This window comes from Dermacentor albipictus, chromosome 2 (assembly GCF_038994185.2).
Source record: "Dermacentor albipictus isolate Rhodes 1998 colony chromosome 2, USDA_Dalb.pri_finalv2, whole genome shotgun sequence".
In the NCBI taxonomy this organism is placed as follows: domain Eukaryota; kingdom Metazoa; phylum Arthropoda; class Arachnida; order Ixodida; family Ixodidae; genus Dermacentor; species Dermacentor albipictus.
Window position 1 is genome coordinate 151,736,678 of NC_091822.1, and position 19,772 is coordinate 151,756,449.

At 49.4% G+C, this 19,772-nt stretch overlaps 1 protein-coding gene and 1 long non-coding RNA gene across 3 annotated transcripts in view; one reads left to right on the plus strand and one right to left on the minus strand.

The window, feature by feature from the left end:
* The window catches only part of LOC135899852 (polyamine-transporting ATPase 13A3-like), a 165,075-nt gene that overhangs the window by 104,657 nt on the left and 40,646 nt on the right, over positions 1 to 19,772 (minus strand). The window lies entirely within an intron of this gene.
* Positions 2,337 to 5,657, plus strand: LOC135899910 (uncharacterized). The gene is made up of 2 exons (XR_010563747.1): positions 2,337 to 2,525; positions 5,567 to 5,657. It is a non-coding gene; the product is annotated as an uncharacterized lncRNA (long non-coding RNA).

Consider the following 19,772-nt stretch of genomic DNA (forward strand, 5'->3'; position numbering starts at 1 on the left):
GAGAGACGGACGGCGAGACGTGAAAAGGCGTCCAGAGCGTACACGCCGCTCGAAATCCACACACGGGCGCCGCGCGGACGCGTGTGGAAGCAGCGAGATAAAAGAGAGCGACGGTAGCGCGCAGCATAGAAGAGCACGCTCGGGCATGCATGCATGCATGCATAAAAAGCGCCGAGCGAAAGCGGACCAGCTCTGCTGCTTCTATTACCGGTATAGCAACGATGGAGAGAGAGAGATAGAGAGAGAGAGAATAAACCGACAGTAAAAGCAAGCACGGCATATATGCTGGTATCTGGTAGCAGCATCTATATGCCTCGAGGCTCCTGGAAAACTATAAGCTATGCGTAAAGCAACCTAACCGTACGATTGATTAAAATAACTAGGATCAGGAGTCTATACAGTGTAGTACCAACTATAAAGGACAGCTTTCTTTATTTTGGGGGGGGGGGGGGAAGGCAAGAGAGCTAGTACAGCAGTCTGTCGGGTGACTAAAATAACTGGGATCCGGAATCTATACAGTGTAGTACCAACTATAAAGGACAGTTTTTATTTTGCAAAAAAATAATAATAAACTAGTACAGCACAGTCTGTCGGGAGCGCTACTAACTACGGCCTTTGGCTTCTCTTGAGAGCACGGTTAAAATCCGTTGTCACCGACGCAAGGGGCAGCTACGAGGGTATAAATCAAAACACCAAAGACAACGTTGTGTTCCGCGGGAATAAACGAATGCATGGGTGCGATCCGACTCACCGCAAGATACGTATCCCCCTTGATAAGCAGACCCACTCGACACCACTACCCCCAGTAGCGTAGCAACAGGGGGGGGGGGGGGGGGCGGGGGGCCGTGGGCCCCGGGTGCAAGGGGCCAGTGGAGGGGGGGGGGTGTCATATACGTCTGAAGACGCCCCTTTTTCCGCCGGCTACGCCCGGGGGGGGGGGGGGTGAAAGAAGACCTATGGGCCCCGGGTGCCAGACGACCTAGCTACGGCACTGACTACCCCCATTCTCCAACACCAATTTTCGTAAGGACTGACATTTTTCGGTACTCTTTTTTTTCGGCATACAATAGATGACAAACTAACCGAAGTGGAGTGACGCGGAAACGCGCCGGAGCATCCATCGCTGCCCCATTCCGTCGAGCGTGGCGGAGAAAAAAATGGGTCGAAACGTTATATATGCACGCACCACACCCCGATTGCGCCATACAGGAACAGGGCGCCGTAGTGTATTTCCCGTGTTCAGAGAGAGAGAGTCCAACCGGCGGACGTTCACCGCATCTATGGGCGGCCATAGCGCTTTTCCCCATCCTCAGTATACAGCACTGAGCGATGGCGCCGATCTGGCACCATCGAATCGCGACATCTCCGGCCTCTTGAAGGCCGCACCGCGTGGTCTTCGGCTCACGTCATATGACGAGGTCCAGCGTGGCTTCTTTAGCAACCAAACACTTTCTTCGCGGACGGGTTATAGAAGTTTGATTGCGCAATAGCGGAACTGCATTGACGTGCAGGAGGCATAGATGTGTGAAAAAAGAAAAAAAGAAAGTGGCATGTCTAGTTTTTCCAGTGTGTAAATAAAGCTGTCACGTGAAACTTGATTTTACTTTCTGTTTAACTTTCACATACAGCTCTCTCTATTCAACACGGTGGGAGACAGCTGTAGCATCGACGGTGATGGCTTCCATAGACACTCGCGGATAGGATGGTCACGCGTTTTGAAACCTCCACAAACGCGCGGCAAGACATTTTATCATGTGTTACAAGAGCTTCGCGGAAACGTGAATACACACACGCCCACAAAGGACATCTGTCGAGATGCGAAGCCCTTTGCACACAAAGATGACCTTCGCATATACCCCGAGCCTGTATTATCTATCTATACACTTGCAGCTGAAGCACACAGAGAAACAGAGGTGCTAAATATAAAAAAAATACGGGGTTTAACGTCTATCAGCCCCACAGGGTTTAATATGAGAGACGCCGTAGTGGAGAACGCGGCGGGTTACATATTTCTTCTTTAGCCACTCGGGGGGTTAAATGTAAAGAACACTAAAAACAAAACAAAAAACAATAAAGCATTAAAAGAACAGTAAAGCGCGCTACACGAGCATTTTCCCACATAGCGTGACCAGAGCATTGGCGCTAACGAATAACACACCCGGCAGAAACGAAATTTCCCAAGAATCGTAAGGATTACAAAAAAATAATAATAAGAGGGCGAGGGCGTACTACTACTGTGACGCGCCACGTGGCACATTCGTCTCCACGACGGGGACACCGAGAGTGACGAACGCGTTGTCAGCACGTGCTCTAACAACAGTGCGCTGAACAGGAGGAGGAGGAGGAGGAATAAACATTTATTGATGAGGCAAAAAAAAAAAAGTGGCGGAAGGGAGCGGTGCAGGGTGGGTCCCTATTCCAAGACTCCAGTGGCCATCGCGACCCGCCCAGCTTGGTCCAGGAGGCCCTTCTGGGCCTCGAGGTCAGCAAGAGCGAGGATGGCCTCCCAGGGCTCCCTTAGCAAGGTGAGTACCAAAGGTGAATTAATGGCATGAGGTCTTTTGGCGCACTCCCATGTTGCGTGAGGCAATGAAGGCCATGACCCGCACCACGGGCAAGAGTTTGTGTACAAGGTTGGGTTTATTTTATGGTATCTACCCAAATGTGGGTAGGTATCCGTCTGTATTCTTCTATATTTCTGCGCCTCCTCTACATTGAGTAGTTTGTGGGGTGGGGCGTACTGTTGTCGGGTTCTTCGCTGGTGCTCCAGTATATCGCGGACCAGTAGGCGATCGTCTTTTTCATCGTTGTGCGTATCTCCAGCTCGGTTAGTAAAGCCTCGAGCTAGAGTGTGTGCCTGTTCGTTTCCCGAGATACCCTCGTGGCCAGGACACCATAATATTGCATGATCTTCTTTCAATGTGTCGCCTATGATCTTAAGGGCGACTTGTGGTATGTTGCCTTGTAGATACATTCTGCATGCCACTTGTGAGTCGGACATTATTAAAGCTGAGCTGTTTTGCTTTTCCTTGTATGCGATAGCGAGAGCAATCGCCGCTGCTTCCGCTGTTGCAGTGCACCTAGTGCGTATCGAGGCTGATGTGTGAAGCGTTCCGTGGCGTGTGGGTTGAACTGCCACTATTACATGTCCTTTGCTAAATCTAGCTGCATCAGTATACATTACGTCTTGATTACTGCCGAAGGTTTTCTGAAGATGTTTAGCTCTCGCTTGTCTTCTCGCTGCGTGATAAGTTTTGTTCATGTTGCGTGGGATTGGGGAGACCACTATGCGCTCGCGTATTGGATCCGGCATTGCGGTCGTTTGTTCCCTGGAGTACTGCGGTCGCAATGGGTAGCCTAAACGCGACAGAACGTTTTTACCTGTGCTTGTGAGGCATAGTCGTTCTCTTTGTGTCATGAGAACGCCTGCTCTTAACTCTTCAAATGTGTTGTATATGCCTAGAGCTTGCACCCTCTCGTTTGCCGCATTCTTAGGAAGCCGAAGCGCTGCCTTATACGCGCCACGTATTAGTAGGTCGATTTCTTTGATTTCCGACGGGGTTAGCTCTTGATATGGTAGTCCGTATGTTATTTTGCTAAGAATAAAAGCCTGGACTAGTGTTATGGTTTCGTTTTCGTGGAGCCCTTTACCTTTCTTTGTAATTCTGCTAATTAGTCTAGCGATGCTCTTCGTGCTTGATTTTAGAGTCGCAATGGTGTGAGTGGCTCTTTTGTTGCTTTGTAACCATAGTCCTAGTATTCTGATCATATTTCTTTCTGGTAACGTCTGGTCACCCATAGTTAGGTGGATGCTCGGTTTGTTTCTGTAGTTACGCCCGTGGATCCGGATAAACTCAGATTTTTCCGGAGCGCATTGCATACCGTTTTGTTCAGCGAAGTCCTTCACCGAGTCGATAGCCTCCTGGATAGTTTGTTCTTTTTGCCCTAACGAGCCTTTGCAGGCCCATAACGTGATGTCGTCTGCGTAAAACGCGAAGTTGAGGTCGTTAATTTTCTCTAGTTGTCGTGCCAAGCGGTTCATTGCGACATTAAATAGAAGTGGTGAGAGGATGGCACCCTGTGGTGTGCCTCTGTTAGGCATTGGGAGTTTGGAAGATCGAATATTTTCCATACCTATTGTGGCTTTACGTGCAGTAAGGAAAGAGCGGATGTAATTGTGGATCTTAATTCCACAGCCCATTCTTTCGAGCTCTTCAAGTATGAGGGTATGGGAGATCGTATCAAAAGCGCTTTTTAAGTCAAGCGCTGCTATGATGTTCTCTCCCCCTGTAGGGACATTTTGCAGCACGTCATCTCGTAGCCTTACGAATATGTCTTGTGTAGAAAGATGTTGTCTGAAGCCGTACATGTTGTGCGAGAGAAGTTCGTGCCCTTCAATATAGCTGGTAAGCCTGATATGAAGGACCTTTTCGAAGAGTTTGCCTAAGCAGGAGGTTAGAGATACTGGCCTGAGATTCTGCAATGTTCTTGCTTTCCCCGGTTTAGGTATTAATATGATGGTCGCTTCTTTCCATTGATTAGGAAGCTCTCCCGTTTCCCAGATTTTCTCATTGAAGTACCGGGTTAGGCGTTCCAGTTGCTGATCACTCATATTTCTTAACATAGCATTCGTGATGCCGTCCTCGCCTGGGGCTGAGTTACGTTTTAATGTTAGAGCGGCGGCATATACTTCTTGTTTCGTTATGGGTGCATCAAGCTTGGGATTGTCCATGCCTTTGTACTCTCTTTTATCGATGTTATCTCCTCCTGTCCCGATGTATCTGTCTACCAGGGTTTGGATCAAGGATGCGTCATCCCCCTTAAACTCTCCTACCAATGTGCGTAATGCTCTAGTAGTGACTGTTTTTGTATTGTATGGATCAAGCATGCTCCGTAAAATTGCCCATGTTTTGGTTGTTGAGAGCGTTCCCCGTAACGAGTCACAAAATTGTATCCAGTTGTTCGCTTGTAGTTGCCTAGCATACTCATTTGCTTGTTCTGTCAGTTGTTCTATTCTAGCTCTGAGCTTTCTGTTTAAGCGCTGTCTCTTCCATCGTTTAGTAAGACTTCGCCTGCCTTCCCACATATGGACGAGGTGGGGATCCACTACCGGTGTTTTTTCGCTTAGCGCGACGTGCTTTGTGTTAGTTTGGTATGCCTGCATCATTTCGTCCACCCATTCTTCTATTGAATCTATTGGATGCTGAGGGGTCGGGTATTGTCTATATGCAGTCCAGTCTGTAAGTTTCGCGTTTCTGAAAGGCTTTCTTAATTTGGGAGTCGTAGTGGAGTAACTAATAATATAATGGTCACTTCCCAGATTTTCATCCAGGTTCCTCCACTGTCCCTCTTTTACATTAAATGTAAAGGTGAGGTCTGGATACGTGTCTCCACAGACGCTATTTCCAAGTCTCGTGGGGGCGAGGGGTAAGGTCTCCAGTTGCATGTTATATTTCTCTACCGCTTCTACTAGGTTTCTGCCCTTTTTTGTATTTGTCCTATAACCCCAATTGGTGTGGGGAGCATTAAAATCCCCGACTAAAATAAACCTGTCTTTTTGTTCCAGATGTCCAAGCGCCCATTCAAGCATCTCGGGAAACGCCGTCTGCCGTTCTTTCGGTGGGCTGTACACGTTGCCAATAAACGTTTTGGTTTTACTTCTTTTTGTAGTGTGTAATTCGATCAATTGGTGCTCCGTTGAGCATTGGGGATAATAGTGTTCACTGGCCGCAATATTCTTGTGCACCAGCGTCGCCACTCTAGGATACATGGGATTTTGAAAGGTGTAGTAGTCTCTAAGTTTAACTACTCCCTTTCCAACTTCCTGAAGACAGATGACGTCCGGTTGAATAATGGCGGCGTCTAAATAAGCTTGTAGCGCTGCCGCTCTTTTCTGAAAAGAGCGGCAGTTCCATTGCCATATCTCAGCGGTGTCCGTGGTTCGGGTTGTTTTACTGGCCATGGTTAGGTACGAATTCGGTATCCGTCGAATCGGAAACAGCCCCGTTTTTTACCTTTCTCGCCGTCGGTGTTCCGGGGTTACTGCTGGCTCTTTTGCGTGATGTTTGCTGCAGTTTAGACATTTGTTCGTCTACATAAACTTTGTGGTTCTGCACCTCAGCAAATAACTGCTGTTGAAACGTTTGCAGAGCCTGAATTTGTTCTACTACCTGATTCATCATTCTTTCAATGTTGCTAATTGTTGTCTGTTGGGCGGCAGGTTTATCCCCTTGTGCTGGTTTAGCTTGCCCAATTTTGGTATTCTGAAATTGTGCCTTCAGCGTCGCCATCTCTATTTTAAGTTCTTCTACTGTTTTTTTAAGCTGACGATTTTCAGAGACGATTCTTTGGTACTCAGGGTTGGCGGTTATTGGAGCCCCTTTTTGTGCCATCCCCGCCCAGCTCACCTTATGCTGGGTCGAGTCTCCCGTTGCCACTGAAGTCCTGGATGGGGTAGGGGATCTGGAGGACATTCGGTGGTGTCTGGAGGCGGAGTGGTCAGATTGCCCTTGGTCTGGATTCTTCTGTCGTTCTTGTGATCTTGATTTTCGCATTTGGGGTTGCGACGTTGGAATGTCCCCTTGAGTCCGCAGTGGAGGCCAATCGTCATCGTCCGTATCGTCTGTGTCAGACCATCTCCGTTTTGGCGACGATGACTTGATCGTCTTGCCCGGCGTTTTGACGGCCATACGGTTTGGTGATTTTGGCTGCGGTCGCTGTGGTGGCAGCTTGAAACGACGTTTACACTCCTTGGATCCCGTGAGATGCTTTTCTCCGCAGGTGGCGCAAACAGGGTTGCAGTCGTGGTCTGGTTGTGGCTCCCGAGTGCCGCAGTTGTGACATACCGGCAGGTGGGGGTTCGGGCAGACGTCCGTTCTGTGACCCGTTTGCTTGCAAGTCTTGCAGAATTGTATGGTATTCTTGTATGGGAAGCAGGGAAGCTCCCCTCCCATATAGTAGACGTATCGCGGTATGATGGGGCCAAAGAAGGTAATTACCGCTGTTTTCGTTTCACCCAACATCCTAGCTCTTAGTATGTCGACGCCTTGCGTACGAATACGCAGGTTGGCTAGCAGGGTTTCAGGGCTTGTGTGAGGAGCGATGCCATGTATCACTCCTTTCTTTGTGTCTTCGCCTACTGCTGCATACGCACTCACTGCGTGCAGTCGACCGTTTAAGGTGAGGCCTGTAATTCTTCTCGCAATATTCGCCACCTCTTCTGTAGGGGTTGAGATAATAAAAATGTTTGATCCTGGTTTCAATCTCAGCAGGAACTGGTTTCCATTCACTTTTCCTTGGCAGGCGTTTATAACTGCTTCTGCGATCTGTGGCGCCGTGAGTTCCCTGATAGGGAGACCTTGGTGAGGGCGCACGATCACTTTAATGTCGTCCTTAGGCAGTGGTGGAAGCCGCCTTGTCTTGAATTTCTTTTTATTCGCTGGTTGTACCGGGGGCTTGAACGATGGGCCCGATGTTTCGTAGCCACCCTCGGAAAAAGTGGCCTTTTTGCCCGCTCGTGCGAGCGCTTTCTTTTGGCGCACGGTCAAAACCGTTTGCCAATCTCCGTCGTCGTCTTGGCGTCCATGGGGTCCGCCAGTTTCTTCGGTTCTCCGGAGGACGATGCAATCCTCATTACCGGTTTCTTGGTATTCCATCTCATCCCGGTCCACGTCCGAGGAGGTGAGTTGCGCGTTGGGTGTTTTCTCGGGGCCTGCTGCCTCATTAAACGTTGTCGTCGGCGTTCTCGGCGCTTCCGTAGCTGGAGTCGGCGTAAGCGTCGCCATCTGTCGCGGCCGCGTCGCCGACGCGTTCCGCGTACCAGCGGCCGCCGCTTCACCGCCGCCGTTAGCGTTCACACTTCACACACGTTTTGGCCCGTCACAAAGGTTTGGCGAGGTGCTCACCGGAAAGTTTGATGTCCACAGTGTCCTCACAGCTTGCCGAACCTCGTGAAGTCCTCGAAGTTCAGGTCACAGCACAAGATAACTCTCAAAAAACGAAAAGAGATGGGAGCCCATCCTGAGCTGACCGCTCTAGTCGACGCCACCTAGCGGTCCTCCGCTGAACAGGATTTGGCCTTCACCGCGCGACGACCTCAGCACGCTCGCAGCTTCCCATCTGACATTGCGAAATCATGCCAACAACAACAACAAAAATTTGATAGTAATATATATATATATATATATATATATATATATATATATATATATATATATATATAAACGATGTCGACAGTAGGCAATATTTATACGATTATTTACGCGCCTACGTTACGACTGAGGCCGAGCCGAAGCAATCCAAACATAGGTTTGGTAAACTGTAGTTAGGCTAGGGTGCCTAGTTAGGCGTCTCGTGCAGCATAATCCGTTGCGGTCTGTGTTTACATTATTTAGAGCCTCCCGAAATATTTCACATGTCACCGTTGCGGCGACAGCGCGCCGGTGTGCTCTGCGACCAGCTTCTTTTACCACGTCGGCCGTGAAATGAAAACGTCCTCGCCGGCGCAGCGATGTTCTCCGTCTGTGCGGCGGGATGGGCGGCTGGTCTCGCTTCTCGTAAGTTCTCGTACACCGCGAGAGTCACGTGGGTAACGTGCCCAAGGACGCAAGTAGACGTGGCGGTCTGCGCATGCGCAGTACCGTCGCCCCTAGTTCTTGCGTAGGGGACGCAAGCGGCTTGCGTAAACTAAAACTCTATATTACCTTGGTTCTGTCCAGCTACGTGACATTGGCATATTTTTATTTAAACTCTGGCTAAGCTTAGCTGGGACACTCTATAGTTAGTTGGGCATTCGCCTAGAAGCAGCCGGTGCCAGATCTGCGATACCGGTCTACGTAGCACACGTGTGCATTTTAATGTAAGCGGAAACTGTCTCTGAATGTTGAAACTTTCATCCCCACGGAGTCATGGCCTTGTTTATAGCGCGGTCTCCCGCGTAGTGGTATGATGCGCGCTGGAAATATAGATTGCTGTAAGCGAGGGGATCGTATGTTGCAAAAATAATTTTGCGTCGATACCAATTTTTTCTTTCTTACCCGTCCCGCCGAGTGGCCTATCGCGGCGATAACTACACACGGCGAAGCGGTGCCAGAGCCAAGTGAGGAAGTGGCAAAAGAATGGACAAAGGAAAGAATCGTCACAAAATCCGAGCCCATGGTGAGCTACGTTTCGCAACATTACGCCTGCCTGCCTGCCTGCCTGCCTGCCTGCCTGCCTGCCTTATATATACTTCCCTCCCTACCTCACTTCCTTCCTTCCCCGCTTACTTAATGCCTATCTTGATTCGTTTAATCGTTCCTTGATGCTGTCATTAATTTCTTGCTTCCTTAATTCATCCCCCTTTGCGCTACTTTCACTACTTCTCAGTTTGGTTCATTCCTTCGTTCCTTGCTTGATTCCTTATTTTCATGCTTGCTTCAATCATCCTTGCTCCAGTCACTCCTCGCCTCCTACATTCTTGGTTGCTCACTTCCTTCCTGACTTGCTTCACTGCTTGCTTGCTTGCTTTCGCGATCCCTCCCACCTTATTTCGTTCCTACCAAACGATAAAAAAAATTGGAGGACGCTTATGCTTGAACGCGGTAGCATTCAAAGATACCCGACTGCTTCTTACGCTTCCCGGCAACTGGAGCGCATGTAACCGTAACGTTTACGGGGAAACGCTGGCGGCGAATGTTATGCGCGAAGGCGGGCTTTCTGGTAGAAACGCGGCCTCTTGCGTGGGCCGCGATGCGGAGGAGGCGAGCGCCGTCTGGAGGTGTTGCAAGGAACCGGGCGCGCCGCTCCGTGGCCGCCAAGATATTCGAGCACCGGCGCGCGCAAATGGCGGACGCCGTGGCCGTTCGACGAATGGTAGAAACGCTGTAAAAGGAGTTTGCTTGAGTTTTCACGTAACAGAATTGCGTTTTTTTCGTACATTCAAATCACAACCCGACGCTATGATGTCTGTAGGCTGTGTGCAAGTCGTACTTTACGATTTTTCTACGTATTTTTGCTAGAGAATATCAATTAGTTCAGTAACTTCCTCGTGCCACATGGATGGCCTGGGTATGCGTGGTTCGGAATTTTTGCCCCGACATCATCCGACGCTGAACGCTGACGCCGGAATTTCTGCGACACGGGGTCCTTAACGCTTTCGCGTTAACACGGCAATCAGCGGTCACGTAAAGCTTCTGGGTATACGATCACTGCAAGTGGCACGCGCTGTCTCCTCCTCCCCTTTTCCCTCAGAGCGCCTCATTCGAAGCTTCACTCTCTCAAGACACAATAATACGTTCGCGATTTCTTAAGATTCGGCAACCGCTGGGACTCTGGACCAACATCACATCCGCAATGCCTCATTTCACCGAACGCTGGATCACGGACAGCGGTCTTCACCGCAAGGGCGAAGTGTCGGAGGGGCTCCCACAGCCCCCACGTTTCCCGCAGATGTCCGTAGCGGAAATAATTTAGCATCGCGAGAGAACGCTTCGCTGACTTCGCGCACATTTCGTTGGAGGCGGTAATTAGGGATCCCGCTTGCACCTCCCAGTTGACCTTCAAGCGTCCACAAGGGGAGCCTTTCATTAGGTGCACCCAACCGCGCAGGAGGTTGCTTCAAGTGCCAATCGTGGGCACGTTCTATGCAGCGCGTTGGCGGGTTTCGCGAATTAAAGAATCAACGGCCATTAGTTTGTTCACAAACGTTTGGACGCACGGGCGAACACGATGAATACGACGATAGCAGCATTTGCGCACACGTGGGATCGAATTTTCGGTGTTGCCAAGCAATTTCTGCTTGGCAACACGACGACTATACATTGGTGACTATACATTGTAGGATTCAGGAGTCGTGGCCTCGGAGTCTGGCGTCAACGGAGGGTCGCTCTCTATAGAGTATACGCCGCCGGTGCACATCGTAACGCGTAGCTGGCCTAAGCCGAAGCCAAGCGGGCCCACGCCCGCCGTCCGAGCCTTCTCGACTAGGGTTACCTCTTTCGTGACGAGTGCGAGGTCGAGTGGACGGAGAAACGGAACAGGGGGTTCATTTACATGGCTTCGAATCCCGGTGGAGGCCGGTTGTGGAGATGTGTTATTTTTCTTCCCGTTGTGCCAATGGCGAAGCAGGAGATGACGAAGTGGCCTGCCGAAGAAAGTCCTCGCTGTGTGTGACCTTGACGACGACAGCGGTAGTCGTGAGGGTAAAGGTATGGACGGACGGACGAGGGAAACCCAGTTTCGAGCACTTAACTACTGTTGGAGTAAAATTAAGCAGAACAACGTAAAGCGAAATGACAACGTAATGCGAAAGATTCTTGGTTTGGCAGAAACCGGACTTTATGGATCGGTGCTATATATATATATATATATATATATATATATATATATATATATATATATATATATATATATATATATATATATATATATATATATATATATATATATATAAGTGCGGAGCGAGTACGTCCCTTTATCGAGTCTTATTCATACCAGCCACAAACATATTCTCAGGATACAGCGTTGTCAAGAGATTCAACACGATACCGGTGTGCATGCCTCGAGCGTTTTCGGGAGAGAACCGAGCAGAGAGGGACCGCACTCGAGCGAACCTTGGCAATAATAGGTGCGACCTAAACTCTACGGCAAGAGATGCACGCCCGGCCTTTGATGCAAAGCGGCTTCTGAAGAGGCGCAACGATGCCACGGTTAATTATGCAGTTCTCTGCACTTTCTTACGGGGCACAAAGCTTTCAATTCTGGCAGAAATCATGTATACCATGGCTTTCTTTCTTTTTCCTTTCTTTATTGCACGATCTTTAAAATCGGTCCTCGAAAACGGCCAGACACACGTCAAAAGAACGGGTAGACTCGGACAAAAAAAAATTTCTTCGCATTAAAAGAGAAGGGGACCAAGCTCACGCAGATTTGGCTGAATGCGTGACGTACACAAATTGAATGACAAATTGACAAATTGACAAATTGAATGCGTGACGTACACGTCGTGCTGGAATTGGGCGAATATACGCCGTGTTGCATGCATGGTGGAAGGAAACAAATTACTTCCGTCGTGTAATATGCAACCCAGGCGTTCGCCCAAGCCAGCACGCGCGGCGGAGAAATCAGCCAGACCACACGTAGACGGCGTTGCGCACGCAATATGGCGACGCATGCACTGGACGTACGAAACGGTGCATGTGCCTGCGACGTTCCAAACGAGCTCACAGGGGGGGTCACACACGCACACACGGGCACGCCAATTGCTGCAGCCGAATTCATGAATGCGGGACGAGGCAGAGAGTCCTGCGGATGATAGGCAGCGTCGACCCTCTTGCGTGATATCAGCGCGACGAGGCACAGGGGTCCCTGACCTGCTACGGCCCCCAGTGACTAGCAGGTGTGGCGTCAAACTGCCCTGCCGCGACGCGAGCAATATATATATATATATATATATATATATATATATATATATATATATATATATATATATATATATATATATATATATATATATATATATATATATATATATATATATATATACATATATACACACACACACACACACACACACACACACACACACACACACACACACACAGGGTGTCCCACTTAACTTTGAGCCAATAATTTACAAATCAAAGGCGCGTCGGAAGCGAATTGAACCGCTACAATTGTTTAGAAATGACTAAAATTTAGTAACAACCAGTAATGACTGAAATGACTTGTAATGACTACTAATGACTATGATATGACCAACATGTCTAACGACGACTGGTAATGACCACAATTGATTACAAATTACTAAAATGCTTAGTAGTGAGCAGTAATGACTAAAAGAAAGAAGAGAAAGGGAAGAGGCAAAGAGAAAGAGGCGAATGATAAGAGGAGGAAGAGTAGGCTTTCGCCGTTCACCTCTTAAGAGACCCTGTACTTTTTTTTTATTCGACGAGAACAGTGGCGTAGCCAGAAATTTCGTTCGGGGGGGGCTCACTCTGCAGCTCGGCCTGCTCCTTACAGAATTAGTCGAGGTATATATATATATATATATATATATATTTGTGTGTGTGTGTGTGTCATTCAACAATCTTGTTTACATTTGTGTACATATGCAACGACCAGGGGAAAATCTCAATGACACTTGACTTTGTTAGAATGTATTGCGCAGGAGCAGCTGTCACCGGTTGTGCATTGCGAGTAATTGCTCCGAAATTATAGTCGCAACAGAGAGCACATATAAAAAGCAGGAGTTCTGCAACATATACGAGGGCGAGTCAAATGAAAGTGAGCCAATGCGAATATATATGACAAACGGGGTACTTTATTTAAAAGTAATCACCATGAGTATTTAGACACTTGTCCTACTAACGAGTCGCATAATTCCCGTCTCATAAAACTCCTTGGGTTGCTGCCTCGAAAATCTGTAAATGACTACACGTCATCTTCCGACACGAATCTGGTTCCCTTGAGCAGTTTCTTCAAATTTTACCAAATGTGGAAGACGCAAGGCAACAGGTCTGGGCTGCATGAGGGATATTGAAAGGTTTCCCACTTGAACTTTGCCAGTTTTGTATTAACGACATCAGCGACGTGGGACCGGGAAATGTCGTGAAGCAAGATGTCCCCAATGCTCAATTTTTCACGTCGTTTGCTCTTAATTGCGACACGCAGCCGATCCGATCTTTCACAATATCTGAAACGATTTAGAGTCTCTCCAGGTTTAGAAAATTCGACCAATAGTGGCCCCTAACGATCTAAAAAGAAGTCAACGCTTTTCTGGCATAAATGACGGCTTTTGTTTTCCTTGGGAGTGGTGAATTCAAATGTTTCCACTGTAAGTTTTGCCGTAGTGTTTCAGGCTAGTAGTAGCGGCACCATGAGTCATCCCCGGTCACAATTGCAGACAAAACGTCGTCACCCTCATCTGGGGTTCTTTGACGTGCACTTAAATCTAAGTACACGGGTGTTTTCGCATTTCGCCTCCATCGAAATGCAGCCGCCGTGACCGGGATTCTATTCGCCCGACCTCGTGCTCATCAGCCGAACACCATAGCCACTGAGCAACCACGGCCTTTTCAATTGTGTTGGGGGTGATTGCACGGTGGCTTTGGCCCGGCCACGGATCGTCTTTGTAACTTTCATGTGCTTTTTTGAAAAGTTTGCTACAACGCTTCACAGTGGCCAATGGCATGCACTGTTCAACGCATACGGCAGCCATACCGCGAATAATTTCTTTTGGGGAAACATCTTCATCTCTCAAAAACCTCACGACACCAAGCTGTTCAACTTTTGAAGTGTCCATTATGTCACGCAACTATGTTCAACCCCGTGTATGAGCGCATTATAGAACATTTAACCTCAGCTCTGCATGTCCCTTGTAAATGAGATGCGTATGTGCTACGCACATGCCTCGAAAATAATGAACCGAACCATTATTGCACCGGGCGAGTTGTCTCACTTTCATTTGACTCGCCTTCGTACATTAGAAATGCGAAGATACAATGGGATACACAAATGTGAAGATACAGCTTGATACAGGGCAACAAATTGTCATTGGAAACAATGTTCACTGCGCATATGCACAAAACCTCGCAACAAGATATTTAAATATACGCATAAGTCACCAATAAATCTACGTACCTAAGAAAAAGTCACTATATATAATGCGTCAAACAAGGCAAATGAGCAGGTTGCGCAACCACAAATTCACAGATCACAGCACCCCCCCCCCCCCTCACTCCACTCCCAAAATGTATCGCGTGCGATGGAAGGCGGCGCGCTTCCTCCCGATTTTTCTCCTTTGCGCACACAAGACTCAGCCACCATCGTCGGCTCACCCCCTCCCCTTCCCCCCTGCACGTTTTCACTCGCACATAGAGCATGCGGCGCGCGGTCACGATGTTATCGCCCTTGGCCGTTATTTATACGGAACATGAGGGCAACGACTAATAATAATAATATTTGGAGTTTTACGTGCCAAAACCACTTTCTGATTATGAGGCACGCCGTAGTGGAGGACTCCGGAAATTTTGACCACCTGGGGTTCTTTAACGTGCACCTAAATCTAAGCACACGGGTGTTTTCGCATTTCGCCCCCATCGAAATGCGGCCGCCGTGGCCGGGATTCGATCCCGCGACCTCGTGCTCAGCAGCCCAACACCATAGCCACTGAGCAACCACGGCGGGTTGAGGGCAACGACAGAAATGCGCCTGGATTCTTCATAGACCTGCCATCGCAATAATAAAATAGTATCCGGCAACTGAAGCGTCCCGTCGCCCATTACTTTCCGCAAATAAGTAACAAAATCGAACTTTCACCAGGCGAAAATTCACTGCGCCGCAACAATGTCTTCTTTTTTTGTGTGTGGGCGGGGGGCGGCGAAATAAAATAACGCAAATGAAAGCATGTTGGCTACAATCGAATGCCTACTTTGGGCACCTAGTGTGGCTACCGAAGGAATATCGAAAAAAACGTGTGACGCTTGATCCACAGAAAACCATACGCGTATGCTCGGTATCCTACACTGGTGAGACAAAATTTTCCGGAGAGGTTGCGCTCAAGCGAACGCGTTGCAATCCATCGAGTCCCCGCAGTGCTGGATGCGAGCGACTATGCATTGTTTCTTTTTCTAGTCTGCTAGCCAGAAAGCGTCCAAAACTCTGCCAGGCGAAAATGCAGTCGGCCAGAGAAAAACAAACGCGCATCCAAGTGCGGCCCGCGGTTATCGATGCAGCACGAGAAAAACGCATGCGCTCTGGCTGGGTTGCGAGAAAAAAAAAGAAAAAGAAATGAGAAAGAGGTCCAATATATCCTCACGAATAAAAGTCTAGGTAGAAAAATGAATGAGACCTTAGTTACAATGGTGGCTTTAGTGTCTTGACAAGGATGCTTTGGCGCAGGTGAAAAAAAAATGTTTATATCCTTTTCTGTGATCTGACGGCACAAATGAACCACCACAACGCTTTGTCTCATCGGACCTCACTGCGTGCTTCGTCAACTTGTCTGATAGTATGTTGATTTGGCTTGTCTCGTTGTATGGGTCGATGTACGACTTTAGAAAAGTCGATGCACCTTTGGCGTCAAATGTTTAGAACAGAATTAAACCCAAGAAGTTCCGGAATTGAAAATCTAAAGCACGACTTTGAAAATGTCACTGTACCTTTCGCATCAAAATGTTATGAGAACTTTATACCCACAACGTTTCAGAATTGAAATCCAAGCGCTCCGTAGATTCCGCGGCCTCCGCGAGATGCCGAGACGAGCCCGCTCGCCTTCAAAACGCCCTTGAAATTTGGTGCCCGGTGGGGCTCCTTGCTTTACGATATGTGTCTCCCGATGCATGGGCGTTGCCCCGAAATCCAGCCCGATTTAGCAATGTTCGCGCTAAAATGTCTTTTCGAGCGTGAATTAAGGGCATTCTAGACAAAATCGAGCATGATTTCAAGCGCCGGGAGTTGTTTTGGTCGGCGGCACATGACAGCACGAAAAAATTTCGGGGGGGGCTGAAGCCCCATAAGCCCCCCCCCCCCCCTGGCTACGCCCCTGGACGAGAACGCCCACGTAACACAATAACCTTCCTAACGTGTTGTGGTTGAAGAGCCTTATCAAGAGATGTCTACCAGCATCGTCACTGCCGTCCACGTCTACGGTATATAGCTAGGTAATCTGTGAATGATAATACGTAACTGGACAAGCTCTCTAAGAGAGCGCTTAGCCTGTCCTTCTACGTATGGTAGTTTACAGAATGTAAGCACACTGTAAGCCACTGTAAGCCACACTGTAAGCCACAATGTAAGCCATGGACTGAAACAACATTCTTATCCTCTCCGATTCAACCTAACGTCACAGGATGGCGCCACCGGCGCCGATGTTGACGTCTACGTCACCGGTTTCCAGTATCGCTGCCGGTCGGGAGAACGCGTGGCGCGGTAGCCTTTCTCGTTACACAGTGCGAAACCAGTATAACGCAACAGTCTCGGACCCTGCGGCAGTTTAAGCTTGTTCGTGTACCCGAACATGCTAAAGTTGCCTCACACGGTGCCACTCGAAGGCCGGCATACAGGGAGAAGAATACACAGCAGCCGCAAGACCAGAACGCTTCCTCGTCAGGGGCCACTGACGCGGCGGCATGCAACAACGACCAGGGTGTACGCTTGTTTTCGTTTTTTTTTTTACGCCCCACCCCCCACGAAACCTGGGTTTCCTTGTTCCTTTGAGCAACGGCGCGCGCGCACCCCCGTACTTCATCGGAGCGGGACAGAAGGGCGGGGCCCCGGGTCTGTCCGCGGTTGTTGCAAGATGTCAGCAACATCGAGCAAACCGCAGCAAACTCAGCAGCGCTCCGTCCCCTGTTTTCTGCCAGCGTTTTTAAGTCTCGGAGAAGACAAGAGGTATGAAGAAAGTGACGAGAGAAAAAAAAAAAACGTGATTGTGCAGCTAGCTGATCACTTCCTCTGCGAAACGACGCGTGCGTGTCGGGGTCGTGAGAAAGAAAGCGAGGGCGAACAGCAGAGAGAGAGAGAGCGAGAGAGGTGGGGGGGGGGGGCGAGAAAGAGTGTGCGAGGGAAATCAAGAGTGAGCGGGAGCGTGAGTTTCTGTGAGATGGCGAACGAATGAGGGTGAGCGGCCGTGAGATACAAAAAAAAGCGTATTAAGCAGTCAGCGGTCTTGTGGGTATACCAGAACATAGCATCTTCATTATTTCTTCCTCTGACCCACTATATAGCGTTACAATTGGCGTGTAGCACTGTTATACCCGGCATCGACCCCCGCCTAGGCGATTAATGCTTCACCGGCGAGCGTGCAGCCAATGAAAGGCCCTTCACGCTGCATCTTCGTTCTGTTCAGGACCAGGGAGCTGGCGACCAAACCAGCGTCACCAGGGCCGACGGGTGAGACGAGCGCCCGCCCGGACTAGACTCGACCAGACATAGATTGTGACACGCAAACAAAGGAGCTCACTTCGAGGAGACAACAGCCCGCGCCCTTAATGGATGCAATAAACCCCCGTGTAGACCAATCTACCTGACCCTGACAAGCGGGTTGTCCCGGATAGCCCACTAGTTGGTAAAAGGGACTTCCGTGGCAACGATGTCGACATCATGTTCCCAGTTTGCCACGACGTTGCCTCGAATTCGGGGGCGAACTCGCAACGTTGGAGGCGGAGTGCGGCGGCACAGTGGGACGTCATGAGGGGAGGGGGAGATCTTACGAACGGTTCGACGATTGCGGTTGGCCGAGAAGCGCTCAAACAGCTTCTGTTTTGCGATTTGCATGGATCAGTCCCGGAGTCTGTACAACTGACGTTCCAGACCGACGACCGGCGACCCTCCGCCAATAGAGAGTTTTGCCGCGTAACGTATAACGTTTTGACGAATACTAGAGACGTAGACGCGAACGGCAGCTATGAATCTTGATGGTGTCGGAAGCTCACCGAATGTCGGTGGGCCCACGGTAAGCCTTCTTTCTCCTAGGATTCAGAGGCCTGCCTAAGACACGAAAAAAAAAAAAAAGATGGTCGAAGAAGAAGAAACTTTAATAAAGAATAGTCCGGCAGTGCTTGCTGTGGTGGCCTCAGGTGACGGCTCGAAGTCCTTGGACTCGAGCGGCATCTTCGGCTTGCCGGACGGCCCAGAGCTGGTCTGCCAGCTCTGAACTTCTGATAGCCGCCTCCCAGCGGCGGCGACGCCTACGGAGAAGGTCCCCGGCGGCTCCCGCATCCGGGGCGGCGTCGGGAAGAAGCGAACTCGAGCCTTCTCCCACCCTGGCAACGGCCGCGATTATGCACGCATCGCTAACGGAGCTGGTCTGATTGCCGTAACTATCAAACCAGTACCCATTTAAGTGTGTCGACTGCGACGACATGGGGGCTTGTAACGCGTTCCAATCGAATTTAGGTAGCTCAGTCCTTTACTATTTGGCAGACCTTCATTTTACCTGCATGCCACACCCATTGGTGATGCTGCACTTGTCAACTTGCTCCGTTTTTCTTTCACATCAATGCATGCGAAGCAGTGCGGGGTGACACGGGTCGAACCTCCTTTGAAATCAGGAAGACGCACAGAAAAAAAAAAGTAAAAAAAAAAGACTTGGGAAGGAAAGGGCGGCTAAAGTGCACAAACGTCGGTGCTTCAGAAAGCGTGGAACGCGAGACGAAGGGGGAAGAGGTCGAGAAAGTTGGCGACCAAGTACAGGGTATACAAATTGCACACAGACAAACTGGATTCGGAATAAAAAAGAAGAAAGTGAAGGAAACAGAGACGGTAAAACTGAATCCAACGGATGGGAAAAAACGAAAAAAAAGAAAGAAATCGGGTGGGGGGAGGCACTCACGAACGGCTTGTTAAAGAGTCGCGAGCAGAGCGTAATTCCACTCAAGTCACGCACGCTTGGAGGAAGCGGCCAGGTTGTGGTATACCGTACGCGTCTCGTAGGGGAGGCGATAAGCATATATACGCGCCGCAACCGGCGTTACGCGCTACATGAGAGTGGATCTGATAGCGACGCGGTGTCGCGACGGGCATGACGCAAACCGAGCACAGCCAACGCCTCCTAGACGAGTACATAGGAGGCGCTGGCACAACCATGGGGTATATATAGCAGCCAAGGCGAGACACAGTGGGGCGAGCCGGCCCGGATTAACGTAGTGGTACATAAAGTGGGGGGGGGGGGGGGCGCCACAGACGATGACTACATAGCGTCTCGACCATAGGCGTTCGCTCGACCCTGAAATTACATTGTACGAGAGAGACGCACTTCGAAAGTGAGTCGGTATAGGAGGATTGCGCACGCG